Raw genomic sequence first — 14,766 nt, 5'->3', positions numbered from 1 at the left:
CAAATAAGTGTTGGAAATGCAAAGAGAAAGAAGGTACTTTCCATCATATGTGGTGGTCTTATAAGTTAAGTTAATTTAGAATATGCAAGAAATGATAAAAATAAATTTAAGGAACTGCAGAAAAAGGAGGAAGGAAGTTGAGTTTTGAAATTTTAAAATGACTGTAAAACTATTGAAATGTATATAACTGAAAATCATTTTTTTAAAAATGGAAAACAGTCCAGTTCGTATTGGACCAATTCACAGGTTGCTTGATTTGGTTTTGTGCCTCCTCATCAGTTACCATAGGAGCATTTTAAAATGGCTATTGCTTCTTTGCTTTTTGACAGAATTGATGAAATTTGCAGGGATAGTAGTTACTTCTGAGTGGTAGAAAAAATACTTGCCTTACTGGTTTCACATGGATTTTTGATACAGAAGTTTTTTTAGCATGGCAACATAGAGAGGCTTGGATGGGTATTTTGCTGGAAAGACATCAAATATGGTAATTGCTATACAGTATAGTACATATCTGTGGTCCAAGAAGCAAAGTCTCTTTTAAGACAATTTGCATCATCCTCTTCTCCAGATCTCTCGCAAAATATGTATTAAATATGAATTGAATAACTTACGTTCTCCTAAAGCTAAATTCATGTGTGCAAGTGTAGGAAAGTGGTGAGACACTAGGTAAGATTTTTGTGTTTCATTTAAAAATAGAAATTATAGAAATAGAAATAGAAGAACACAATACAGTGTATACAACACCAAATAAATATTTTCAAAGTTTCAGAAATATTATTCTTCACATATAATCTAAAATAATGTCTGAATTTGAATCCTTTTCCTTGAAGTTGGATCTCCCACTGCTAGATATGCAGCGAGAGGAAATTGTTTCAAAATAGTTGCAGCTGGAAGAAGTTAAGAGTGTAATTCACAAAATGAAGATTGGGAAAGTGCTAGGGCCTGATTGTTCTCCTATGGAATGGTACAAAATATATTCAGATTTACTAGTCCCTAAGGTGCTTTGGTTTCATCAACTTTAGTGTGTGATACATATATCTCTGTTATACCTAACTCTGGCAAAGACCATACTAATTGTGCAAATGGTAAGCCAATTTCTTTAATTCACATACATTTTAATATATTAACAGCAATTTTGGTTAATATGAAGCCGTGATTTTTTGGAATTAATTGGTATCTGTATAATTAGCAAAACTGTGGTAATATTGGGCAAATATTGGAAAATTAGTAAAAAATGTTTGTGTGTGTGGTTTTTTTTTTAAAAAAATGCAAGTAGTGATATCCACAGTAGCGCATTCAGATCAAGTGGTTTTTATTTGACATAAAGAATGAGCAGGTCACCTAAAATCAGTCGCCAACCTAGTGGCCTGGAATAGTCCTAGAACATATCCAGCTGCATTTGTTTCTTCGGGTGCTGAAAAAGCATTTGACAAAGTATATTGACAGTATATGTTTGTTACTTTGGAAAAGTTTGGATTTCCTCAATAATTTATGAAGTGGATTAGAATTTTATACTTCCTAAATTGCAAGTAAAAGCACATTGAAGTCTTTCAGATCCAGTGGGTTTGGAGCAGGGTGCAAGACATAGCTGTCATTTGTCTCCATTGATGTTTGTTTTATGTTGGAACCACCGGCATGTGAAATCAGATGGAAAAGGGAGAGATCTGGTTCTGTTCATGTACAAGCGGAATTTAAAATACAGTCGTACCTTTTCTTGCGACTAGGATCTGTTCCGGAGCCCGGGCTGCTAGCCGAAAAGGACGCAGGGCAAAGCGCAAATTCTGTGCATGCGCAAAGCACGATTTAGCGCTACTGTGCATGCACAAGCAGCAAACCCAGAAGTAACCCATTCTGGTACTTCCGGGCTTGCTGCAGACATTCACCAGAACAGATGCAGACATTCGCAGAGCTATTACTGTGGGTTTATTACTCTTTATTAGTTGACCAAAATTACGGTAATAAAAACAATAGTTTTTGTAGAATTTCAGGATATACAATTAATTGGTCAAAATCTGAATTAATCCCAGCGGGCAATTGTAGGTTACTTGTTTTATATACAAACAGGTGATTTTGTTTTTCACATATATAGACATATTATAAATAAATAAATAAATAAATAAATAAATAAATAAATGGCATTTTGGTTCTGAGAGATATTTGCAAAAGGATTAAACTGAATTTCAATAGGTTGAGAAAGCAGGTTTTTTTTAACCTTCCTCATTATTTACTTTCCGTTGTGCATTTAATCTCTGGTAACACAATTTGCCAGAACCTAGAATACCAAAGGTTAATTGATTGAGCTTTCTGGGTTCTTCAAACTATTGCTGTTATTAAATGAGCTGTCACTAGTTTTAAAAAATTAATTAAATATTATGCAAAAGATTATATGTTTGTCATAGCAAAGTTTGATCATAATACTAGTGTTGGATTCATAATTACAGTATGCCCTGTGATTACACTTACTGTATTTCCTCCATTACCATAGGCCAAAATCCCTTGAGTATCCCACAGCTCCACTACTTATGATAAAATGAGCCAATCTCCTGGTATAATAATAATAATAATAATAATAATAATAATAATAATAATAATAATAATAAATTATTTATACCCCGCCCATCTGGCCGGGTTCTCCCAGCCACTCTGAGCGGCTTCCAACGAATTATTAAAATACAGAAATCCATCAAACATTAAAAGCCTCCCTAAACAGGGCTGCCTTGAGATGCCTTCTAAGGTCTGGTAATTGTTATTCTCATTGACCTCTGGTGGGAGGGCATTCCACAGGGTGGGCGCCACTACTGAGAAGGCCCTCTGCCTGGTTCCCTGCAACTTGGCTTCTCGTAGCGATGGAAACGCCAGAAGGCCCTCGGCGCTGGACCTCAGTGTCCGGGCAGAATGATTGGGGAGGAGACGCTCCTTTAGGTATACTGGACCGAGGCCGTTCAGGGCTTAAAGGTCAGCACCAACACTTTGAATTGTGCTCGGAAACGTACTGGGAGCCAGTGTAGGTCTTTCAGGACCGGTGTTATGTGGTCTCGGCGGCCGCTCCCAGTCCAGCTGCCGCATTCTGGGTTAGTTGTAGTTTCCGGGTCACCTTCAAAGGTAGCCCCACGTAGAGCGCATTGCTGTAGTCCAAGCGAGAGATAACTAGAGCATGCACCACTCTGGCAAGACAGTCCGCGGGCAGGTAGGGTCTCAGCCTGCGTACCAGATTGAGTTGATAAACAGCTGCCCTGGACACAGAATTGACCTGTGCCTCCATGGACAGCTGTGAGTCCAAAATGACTCCCTGGCTGCGCACCTGGTCCTTCAGGGGCACAGTTACCCTGATTCAACCAGTTGTGGTGGAACAAGTGTGGACATACCTGGATGAGACTGATGATCTGGATCCATTCCAGCAAGCCCTAGGCTCAATGGTTTAACCACAGCACCACCTGGGTCCCACGTGTCTTTTGTTTTGTCAGCCCAAATACCAAAGTTAGAAACCTGCCTTCTCCATGTTACATAAGGAGTTTGGAGGAAGAAGGAAGTATACCTTCTCCCTTTTCCAGTCTCCCTATGGTAGCTTTAAATCTCAATTTCTTTGTGACCAAAATGGGAGGGAGAGAAATGTATGAGCTCAAGATTTGCTCAGGTGCTTCGTTGTCAGGTCCAATTCTATCTTGAGTCATTGTGTTTCCAAATTTATCTTGACAGCCTCAGGAGCTGGAACCTTAAAAACACAGCCCTGGTGCCCTCTAGATTTTAACAAGATTATAGGGCTGTGCATGTCAGGTTTTTTGTGTTGCCTTCTCCCTTTTTAGGATAAATCAAGAGATTTAAATGATTTGTTAATATATTTTAAACTGCAAGCTATACAATGAAATGATATGAAAAAATGGCCTGCTTTTGCTGCATGAAATATGAGGCTTTCATTTTAATACCTTTGAGCAGTTCACATTTTGTAATCTGCGTGCAGCAGAGATGGCTTTTGGCATTTCAGTACATGGCTCCTTATAATTGCAGGCATTATTTTCTTCACATTGTCCTCTTAAAATTCACTCACTTCAGCAAAAATATTTAAAATCATTTGACATGCATTGTGCTTTTTGTAGCAGTTTTGTGTCTTGACTTACAGTATATTTTAGGTTTCGAACTTCCATCTTGGATGCTGGTCAGCTCAAGAGCACTGGACAGGGAAACACTGATTCTTTCTTTTGCTTGCCTTGTGGAGAAGCTGGAGTATATAGATTGTTTTCTCCAGTGGAGCTTATTGATTTCACACATTACTGTATTTGTCGTCATATTTACTGGAGCTGCTACTTGCTAGTCTGCCTGCCTCAGTTATGTGTTTGTTTCTAGCCTTAAGAGAAACCATGCAGATCACATGCTGCTTAGTTTCTGACTTATGGGTTGTGAGTAGCTCTGCCCACTAATTCACCTCCCCAATTTAGCCAACCTTCCCAATTTAGGTTCAGCAATAACAAACGAAACAAGACCCTCCCAGTTTAAAAGACTGTGTATTGTTTAATCAGCCAAAGGCCTGGGAGAAGAGGAACGCTCTTGCCTGGCGCCTAAAGATATGGAATGATGGAACAAGGTGAGTCTCTCTGGGGAAAGCATTCCACAAGCGGGGAGCCACCACAGAAAAGGGCATGAAGACGGGCCTCAGATGATGATTGCAGGGTCTGGGTCAGTTCGTATAGGGAGAGGTGGTCCATGAGGTACTGTGGTCCTGAACCATTTAAGCGATGCGTTTTTCTGGCGGTACCCTCCCCCATGTCAAGTGTGGCACTTACAGTAACAACATAATGGTGAGAACTGGCACCTTTTTTTCTTTAAAAGAAAGCACTGTGTTTAAGCCTTTATAGGTCAAAACCAGCACTTTGAATTGGGCTCAGAAACTTCATTGGCAGACAATGCAATTGGGCCAGAATTGGCGTTATATGCTCAAACCGTCTCACCCTGGTGAGCAGTCTGGTCACTGAATTCTGCACCAACTGAAGTTTCTGAACCATCTTCGGAGGCAGCCCCGTGTAAAATGCATTGCAGTAATCAAAGCTAGAGGTTACCAGAGCATAGACGACAGAAGTTAGACTCTCCCTGTCCAGATAGGGGTACAGCTGATGGAAGGCACTCCATGCCACTGGGACCACCTGAGTCTCAAGTGACCGCAAAGGATGTAGAAGTATCCCCAAGCTACATACCCGCTCCTTCAGAGGGTATGTAACCCCAACAAGAGCAGGCCACCTCCCATCCATGTGGTCTAGAGCAGTGTTTCCCAACCTTGGGTCTCCAGCTGTTTTTGGACTACAACTCCCATCATCCCTAGCTAGCAAGACCAGTGGTCAGGGATGATGGGATTTGTAGTCTGAAAACAGCTGGAGACCAAAGGTTGGGAAATACTGGTCTAGAGAACCACCCACCAGCAGCATGAGGGATAAAGCTGAAACCTGTGACACCCCAAATTGCAACAAGCCTGCCAGGTAGGTCAGCTGAGAGCCTTGTGAGATGCTTATGATCACACAGATCATAAAGGCATGCTTCAAAGGAGGGCTTCTTGATTTGCCACTGACAGCCAAACTAAACATGATGCTAATGTATTTTTGCATTTAATAACCACCTTTTTAAAAAGTGCAGCTAGTGGCCACTGGGCCCACCTGATAATCATCAAGATTAAAAGAGGTGGGGAAGAGAGTTTTGACCTCACCAGCCATGATCCTGATGAAAATTACTCAGTGGAAGCTTCTGTTTCCTCCCAATGCCAGTAGCAGGTTCTCATGATTGATTCACATTAGAACTGCAGAGGAAAGGGTTAACAGGCCCCTTCTAACCTGGTTCTTAGAATGACAGAATTGTATAGTTGGAAGGGACTCTGAGGGTCATCTAATTCAACCACCTGCAATCCTGATTTTTTTTTTTTTACTTTTACTGTAATTTTATTCATTTTAATTTATGTAATAGAACTTCTCCCAGAGAACTTTGAGTTATAAGATGGCCTATAAATAAATAACCCCCAGCTTCTATTTCCATTTTTAAAATATGCATGTTGTAAAGGGACATTTATCATTTAATTTGGCTGTCATCTTCTAATAACTCTGTAATATGAGAAGGTTGGCAGAATCAAAAAGGTGAATGAATGTCAAAGTTTCAAGTAGGGGTAAGTTGGGGGCATGGCTAACGGCAAAGCTAAATAAATGGCAGCATATTCTTATGTCTCTGAACACAACAGTGTGAACATTGCATTGAGGGACAACCATAGACTTTGGAACAGCAAAACACTGAGATCGGTAATGATTCCCGGATTTTGAGGATCTTAAAAGCAAGTTTGGATCTAAAAGAACAAATTGAAGGCTCAATTTATGAGGCTTCAGACAAGGCCTCAGACACTGATACAGTGGTACCTTGACATCCGAACGATTTGACTTCCAAAGGTTTCGACTTCCGAAGTCGGCAACCCCGGAAGTCTTTTCGCCGTGCGCGCCCTGCACGTGAGTTCTGCGCCTGCGCAAAGCGCCGCAGGCGCAGGAGCAGCGCTTCGACAACTGAAAACGTTGACTTACGAAGACGGCCGCGGAACGGATCGTCTTACGAAGACGGCCGCGGAACGGATCGTCTTCGTAAGTCGAGGTACCACTGTATATATATCTAAAGGCAATGCTTACTTGTAAAAAGACAGGAAAGTGACAGCAGTTATGGAGGCAATGTCTACATTGACAGAATTTGCCAAGCCCTAATGTGTGACTCCATGGTCCATGGGGTCCATGGACCATGGGGTCATGAAGAGTCGGACAGGACTAAACGACTAAACAACAACAACAAAATGTGTGACTGGACCAATCACATTGGCACCACTTGCATACAAATTTGAAAACCTTTCTAATCACCTAACATACATATCTCAAACCAGAAATGAAGCACTGAATCTTGTCAGCACTAATAAATCTGAAATGCAATTATTACATAATGCCACAAAGGATCTTGCCCTGAAGCTTGAGGAACAATTGGACACAGAGGTAAAAAATTTCAAATCAAAGGCCTCCCAGAGATCAGGAAGAGGGAGATATGGCCCAATTGTTGGTGGACTGGATACTTACCTTGAATATAAATAACTCAACAGCAAATGTAGAGAGGGCACAAAGAGTCCCTGGAGGATGAAGCAGAATGGGTGAAGCCCTGCATTACAGGCTCAAAGATACTCAGGGACTTAAAACATGAACGATCCAGCGTTGACATATTTTAAAACATTAGTCCAGCCGCAACTGCCTGGCAATGTGATTTTCGCCCTTATACATCTGACTCGAAGGAGGTCAGCATTGCCTACCACAGGGGCTTTACTTTCAAATCATAGCCCAGCATAGAGGGAGACACTGAAGGAGAGCAACAAGCAACAAGCTGAAAAATGTGGTAAAAGATCCCCAACTTTGAACATCAGTGCACTTGGCTGACAGTGCCCTTCTGCAGCTTAGAAAAGAGAATCCCCCCGGAACATCAAGAAATAAGAAAGAAAAGATTCCACACACTTGATCACTGTTGGCGTATGGCATGTGCCAGATGTGTGCAGCTCCCCAAGCTTGTAGGTTCGTGGCAGTGCTGGCAGGGCACAATGAGGAGATCTGCAAGGGGAGCCTGGTTTGCGCCCCCCCCCAATCATGTGATGCGAGGCTCCCTCAATGTGGGGCGCAAGTGGGCAACCCTGCCCATTTCAGATGGAAAACTCTCTAGCAACCCAAATGGCAGGTTTCTTTTTGTTTCAGGCTGAATTGGTACTACAAATCTCACACTGTTCTGCATATATGTACCAAATTCTGGGCAACAAACAAGACCAAACTGGCTTCATTGTTTATAGGAATAGAGCTCCATGCACAGAACTACTCCGGTGCTTCAATTTCTCTTGATGCATTCAAGGTCTTTGACATAATTCAATACGCCCTTTATTATCTAAATTTGGTAAGCATTTCCTGCATATGATTAGTCCAATTTATTCCCAGTCTAACATCATCATCACAATAAATGGGTCTGGCCCCAAACGCATCCACCTCAATGGGGCACTTGTCAAAGGTGCTCCTGTCGCCGCTGCTTTTTGCAGTGGTCAGAAAGGTGCTTGCCATTCAATTGCGGGCAGATGCAACTATCGAGGGGGTGAAAATCAGAAATATTGAGCACAAAATTAATACTTTTGCTGACAACACTCTGGTTACAGTATTCTCCAAGACCCTCTTAATGCACTCCAACCACTTAAAACACAATGGAATGCATTTCATGCAGTTGAGGGACGGGAAATAAATTATGCAAAATCTGCCATTCTTCCAATTTACCTACTGTCAGGGATGAGGTGACTACTCTTGAGTAACGACCTTCCACATGCTTGTCTTTCAAACGTTTTTATTGGTGCACATTATTTACAGTGTAATGAACTACTGATTACATGTCTACCCGCTCGAGTCAGATTCCTGCACTGCCCCCCTCCGCGTTCTGGACCAACATAAAAGCCTCGGAACTGAGAAGCGCCTCCCTTTCCTCCTCCTCCTCAATTCTGGCGTCGGGGGGGGGGTAAACGGGTCTTCTGTCTGACCGATTCCTGTCCTCTCTGTCCTCCCTTTCTTCCTGCCTAGGGAGCAGGGGCTCTTGGATGCTGCCAGAGCCCTGGCCCCCCCCCCCTCCGTTCCCTGACTCCCTCCATCAGACCCTTTGCTCTCATGACTGCTGGGAGACGGGCTGCTTCGGATGGAGGGGGGTTTCTCTATAAGCCCTCCCCCTTACACCTACCCACAATGACTTGCAAGCGACTAATATTACAATCAGAATTTAGCATTGCCCATGGTGCTTTTAAATATATTGGCATAAACTTTACACCAGATCTTAAGCAGCTTTGTTGCAGAAACTATGAAAACCTGCTCAAAGATATTTCTGAAGAATTGGCATAATGGAAACATTTAAATCTCAGTTGACTTCACAGGATAGTTGTGATTAAAATGTTCTTTCTTCCAAAGTTCTATTTTTTCAGGTTTTGCCCATCTATATTTCCCCCTCTCTGCTTAAAAAATGGCAATGAAAGCTAATTCTATTTGTTTCATCTGGGGAGGGGGGAATCTAGAATAAATTATAAAATGTTATTTAGGCATAGATCTAAGGGAGGTATTGGAATGCCCAACCTACAGCTCTATTATGCATTCTACTGTTAGATCATCCATCTATTTATCCAGGAGGATAAATACGGACCTAAATCACCATTTCTTTCAGGAAGCCTAAGCCTCTGGAAAGCCTAGCTCTCTTTGGCATTATCAGACAACCCAGCATTCAGAGCAAACGTGGTTGTGGTTCTGGTGCTCATTTGTCCCTGCAAGTTTGTACCTGAGCCATGCCAGACAATTTGATGCAAGCTTCTGTGGGCACAATAAAATTGATGGAGCACCCCTTGTTTCAGCATTCATAGTAATGTGTTTTTTTCTTTGTTAATCGAATGCTGTGTTAGTGACAGCTTGTCAGTCTGATTAATACGTGCTCTAGAGAATAGCTCTTTCGTGTCTGATGGATTCATTTTGCCAGTCTAATTCAGCATTCCTATGGTGTAAATAATAAAAGTGATTTGATGAAAGAACTCCCCCCCCCCCGGTTCCAAACTCATTCTAAACTTTGCATTCTGATTGCAGTAGGCTATGCCTTTAATGATACTGAACCACTAGGCAAGTACAGGGCAGAAGAAGCAAACTGTTATGTGACTGCCCTTAAGTGAGTGCTTTTTGCTCTCCCCCCCCCCCATGCCGCAAACAGAGCCTGATTTGTTGAGTGTGGTTAGGGGGCTTTAACCCCTCCCCACTCCAGTGGGCCCCATCTAAACCATGCCTTCCACTCCTGCAATTGCATTGCCAAAAAAAGGTCTAATTGAAAGGGGCTTTCTGTTTCTCTCTTTTATTCTGTCTCCTCTTAAAAATGCGTATAGGTAACAAGGGAAAAAAAATGCTGGCATGGAAGGCTGCTGGTACTGGGCAAGGTGTGTGCCACCCACCCTGTAATTTTTCTGAACCCCAAGTCGCCGCAAACTGTAGCCCAGTCCTTTCTCTGTTTCCCACACTCGTATTCAATACATTTCAATACATTTCTTCACATTTAGAGAAACTCTGGGTTCCCTTCTGGCTGTCTTCTGTGAGCTGGCAAATCATCTCCAGGCAGCACAGAGAGTCACAACCACCCCTGTTGCCCTGCCCTTTTCTCCAGGGGTTGGGGTGGTTGTAATCGTAGTAATCGTAGTGGTGATGATGGTGGTAGTAGTAGTAGTAGTAGTAGTAGTAGTAGTAGTAAGAACCCATCCATAATGGCAATAATAGTAGTAGACAACCCATCCATGACTATATCTACTCAGAAGTAATTTCTGTTAAATTCATTGAGGCTTTCTCCCAAGTACCGGTAAGGAGGAGGAGTATAGCCTATATGGTGCATGCTGTCGGGCAGCTCTTAGGCCCTGCTCACTGGCCTTTCATAAAGATATTTCTGTGCCCATGCAACATGCTGGAAACAGTTGACAAAGCAGCCATAAATAGACTAGACTTAGTTCGTGTTGGATTTTATTGAACCTGTGCAGTCTGAATTTTCTGCTATCTGCTAACGTCATTGTTTCAAGTAATGTGGCAGTGGGCAACTCCTATGAACCACTTTTTATTGTTATTGTGGCACTGTTGGTTTTCTAGGCTTTCTTAAACAAAAGGTACCAGCAGTATTGGGATGGGAAAAGGTAGGACAATTAACAATCGTCAAATGAATAAAATTTAGGAAGAGCTCTTTGACGTAGAAAACATGTTATTCCCAAATTTTGGAACTCGATCAGGTAAAACAATGGCATTAATGAATTCTCTTACAAGCATGAACCCTGATGTAACCAACAGGAGAACACCTGGCCAGGCTGCGGGGGGGGGGGGTCGGTGTGGGGGCACCTGCTTTGCACACCCACCAAGTGCTGCGCCAGCTGCCTGGCTTCCTCCTGTATAGGCAGGCACTGTGCACTCATTGATCCCAGGCTCACCTTTGCTGACAAGGGTGGGATCGAGGGGCATGTGGCTGTTGCTCTCCTCTTGTGCCACCCTCTCAGGATACGAAACTTGCAAGGCCACTCGGGGGGGGGCGTTATGGGGACACGGCAACCATGTGCCCTTCAATCCCAGCCTCATGGCTGCCTGTTTGTCCTCTGTCTCCCGGTATGGCTGCACACACACACCCATCTCGGGCAGCATGGAGACACGTTCTGCTGACTGGCTGGTCCTTTAGTGCATAGGGCTCTTGAACATCTAATAGTTGCTTAGAAGCAGGGATTTTGGTTGCTGCAGCTTCACATGTCATCATGCAGTGGCAGTGAAAAGCCTGGGAGGGAAACAGCCATCCTGCAAAACTTACCCTTGCCTCTTGTAGCTCCCATGCTAAGCCCAGAGAGACACCTGGACTACCTTGCGAGTGGGAGAGGCCACTCATAGGAGTTTCAAAATATCTGCAGGATATTTTGACTTTGGAGGGAGATGGATATATGCTAGGATGAGTTGAGGGTGGTTCTCCTGCTGCTGGAAACTGCAATGGAGGGGAATATTTCTTGGTGTGTGCCCCTTAAAGGGTGATAGGAGTGCAGGGAGCAACCTATTATTTCTGCAGATGGGAGCAAGATACTGTGAATTTTAATTTTGCAGGTCTGGTGGCCCTAGCACAGGCTGCGGAGAAGAAGTGTGGCCCCCGTTACTGGGGAAGGGGGAACTCCCAGGCACATTTCGCCTCCTTAGATCATGACTGATGCAATGTTACCAGTCTCATTTTAAGCACTTCAGTGCAATTAAACAGGGACCCAGAATTATCCCTAATTAGGCAGGAGCAAGAGATGTGGCAGATTTGCATTTTTCTCTGCATGCAAACTGCGTTTAATGATTCAAAGCTAAACCTGAATCAACAGTCAGTGACACAAAATCAAAAAAATCAAGCGAACAAGCTGCAATAAGCCATTAGGATTTGGTGGGGGTTTAGTAACCTTTTGTTAAAACTGTTCATTTATGCAGTCTTAAAATGTATAGCTCTGCTGACATGGCTGTCAGTTTCATCATAGCCAATAATATGTGGGAAGGCAAATTAATTAGATGGCTCACTTGTTCAAAGAAGTGCATTACTTTTTCAAGCATCTGCCTTTGTGTATTCAACTGAATGTTAATAGGTGTGCCGAAGCTGTAATTGTACCTCTGTTTAGATGCAGAATTCCACAACGATATTTACTGTTTTTTTTACCATTTAAGCATGGAGTGCCGTCACAAACATTTCCTAAAAGACTGCAGCCAGGAGTGGGGTCTGTAGGGACCTTGCTACCCAAAAACTATTTTCAGCTGTGTGTATGTTAAAGCAAAATACAAGGTGGAGCAAGCTTGTCTCCTGCTCTAGAGGGTTGGACCCAAATGAATGGATTCAAGTTACAAGAAAGGAGATTCCGATTAAACATCAGGAAGAACCTCTGACAAGTAAGAGCAGTTTGACAGTGGAATGGGCTCCCTCAGGAGGTGGTGGACTCTCCTTCCTTGGAGGTTTTTAAGCAGAGGTTGGATGGCCATCAGTTAGGGGTGCTTTAGTTGAGATTCCTGCACTAGATGACCCTTGGGGTCCCTTCTTCCAACTCTACGTTTCTGTACAAGGGAAACCTACCCATTGCTCAGTATGAATTAGACCTGCTCTTGTCTTTTTGTAGTAGTTTTTTTTTAAGTCTTTGAAATACTGTGAGAACATTTGGAATATTTTGTACACTATTGGTCTCCTCACCTCAAAAAGAATATGATAATATGGAAAAGGTTCAAAAAAGGGCAACTAAAATGATCAAGGGTATGCAATATTTGTGACTTTCTGGTGTATAAAAAAAGGTGAGTTAAGAGGTGACCTGACAGGTTTGTAAAATTATGCATGGCATGGAGGAAGTGGACAGAGGAAAGTCTCTCTCTCAAAAAACAACAACAACAACAACAACAAACAACAACAACAACACAAAAAACACTAGAACTCATGATGCAGCAGCTAAAAAAGCCAATGCAATTCTGGGCTGCATCAATAGGAGTATAGCTCAAGTCTAGATCAAGGGAAGTAATAGTACCACTGTATTCTGCTCTGGTCAGACCTCACCTGAAGTACTGTGTCCAGTTCTGGGCACCACAGTTCAAGAAGGATACTGACAAGCTGGAACGTGTCCAGAAGAGGGCAACCAAAATGGTCAAAGGCCTGGAAATGATGCCTTATGAGGAACGGCTTAGGGAGCTGGGTATGTTTAGCCTGGAGAAGAGAAGGTTAAGGGGTGAAAGGTTAAGAGGGAGAAAGGTTGTTTTCTGCTGCTCCAGAGAAGCGGACACGGAGCAATGGATTCAAACTACAAGAAAGAAGTAAGAGCTGTTCGCCAGTGGAATTTGCTACCAAGGAGTGTGGTGGAGTCTTCTTCTTTGGAGGTCTTTAAGCAGAGGCTTGACAGCCATCTGTCAGGAAACCTTTATGGTGTTTCCTGCTTGGCAGGGGGTTGGACTGGATGGCCCTTGTGGTTTCTTCCAACTCTATGATTCTATGATTCTATCCACTGAAGCTGAATGGTAGAAGATTCAGGACAGAGATTCCTGCAGCACGTAAACTATGGAACTTGCTCCCAAGGGAAGCAGGGATGGCCATGAACCTGGACAGCTTTAAAAGATGATTAGACATATTCATAGAGGATAATAAAGCTTTCTTTCAGTGCCTACTAACCCTGAGGACTATGTTCTACTGTCGGAGGCAGTACGCTTCTGAATACCAGTTGCTGGAAACCACAGGATGGGACAGTAGCCTTGTCATTGGGTCCAGCTTGCAGGCTTCTCACAAGCATCTGGTTTGCCACTGTGGGAGCAGGATGCTGGATTAGCTGGGCTGGGGCATTGGCTCTTATGTCCATATGTGCATGTTTTAAGGGTTGAGTTAGCACCTTCCTACCCAATTTGCCTTTCAACTGCTAAGACCCTAAAACAGCTTGCTGTGGGGAAGCAGGACAGATTGTGAGACAGCACAAGTCCATTCTAAGTTTAGTCAAAGCTAATAACAAGTAACATGTCATTCTTCTTTGTGGCCCCCAAACAGCGCATCCTTGAATACCAGTTCTGGAACAACAGCAGGAGAGGGTGATCGCTATTCCCAGACACATTTGGTTGGTCACTATAGGAAACAAGATGCTTGTTCAAACAGTCCTTTGGTCTGTTCTGTCAAAGTTACCGGTATCTATGTTCCTCTAGATTGCTGGAAAAACATTGCTGGAATGAAGGTTTTTTTTGAGGAATATTTTGCAGTCTGGAACACTGCAAATCAAATGAATAGGGACAGAATCCTTGACCCACTTAATCTAGAATGATCTTAGTAGCAGTTACTCCAGATTTAAGTGGATTTGAACTATTTGTGTTCTGATTGTGTTTGCTATTAATTTCCAGTGACAACTTACAGGAGCACCAGCATTACAGCGAGCAGAGCAGGGGCTTTTCACTCTAAGCTTTTAATAAGCTTCTACATGAGGCTTACATCTGTGCTGCTTTCACACTACTGGATCTCAGTAGGGCTGACCTTGTTTTGTGACGGTGTAAATGAAGGGAAGACCTCCATGTGGTCAGAGTAGACAGGTTGCAAACGGAACAGTTATAAAGAAAATTGAGCAAGAAGTTCAAATGAGACAGATGTTATTTGTGATTGGGGGGTTGTTTTTTTGCTTAGATGGAAATCTTGTGATCACTTGTTTAGGAGTAAGTCCTGTTGAACACTGGAGCTTCTGAATGA

The 14,766-nt window shown here is 42.9% G+C and overlaps 1 protein-coding gene across 3 annotated transcripts in view; it reads left to right on the top strand.

The window, feature by feature from the left end:
* Positions 1 to 14,766, top strand: part of TSPAN9 (tetraspanin 9) — a 104,181-nt gene that overhangs the window by 43,706 nt on the left and 45,709 nt on the right. The gene's annotated exons all lie outside the window — the stretch shown is intronic.

The sequence above is a fragment of the Zootoca vivipara genome, chromosome Z1 (assembly GCF_965207765.1).
Source record: "Zootoca vivipara chromosome Z1, rZooViv2.hap1.1, whole genome shotgun sequence".
Taxonomy (NCBI): Eukaryota; Metazoa; Chordata; class Lepidosauria; order Squamata; family Lacertidae; genus Zootoca; species Zootoca vivipara.
Note: the sequence above shows the minus strand (reverse complement) of the source record. Positions and strands in the feature narration are given on the sequence as shown.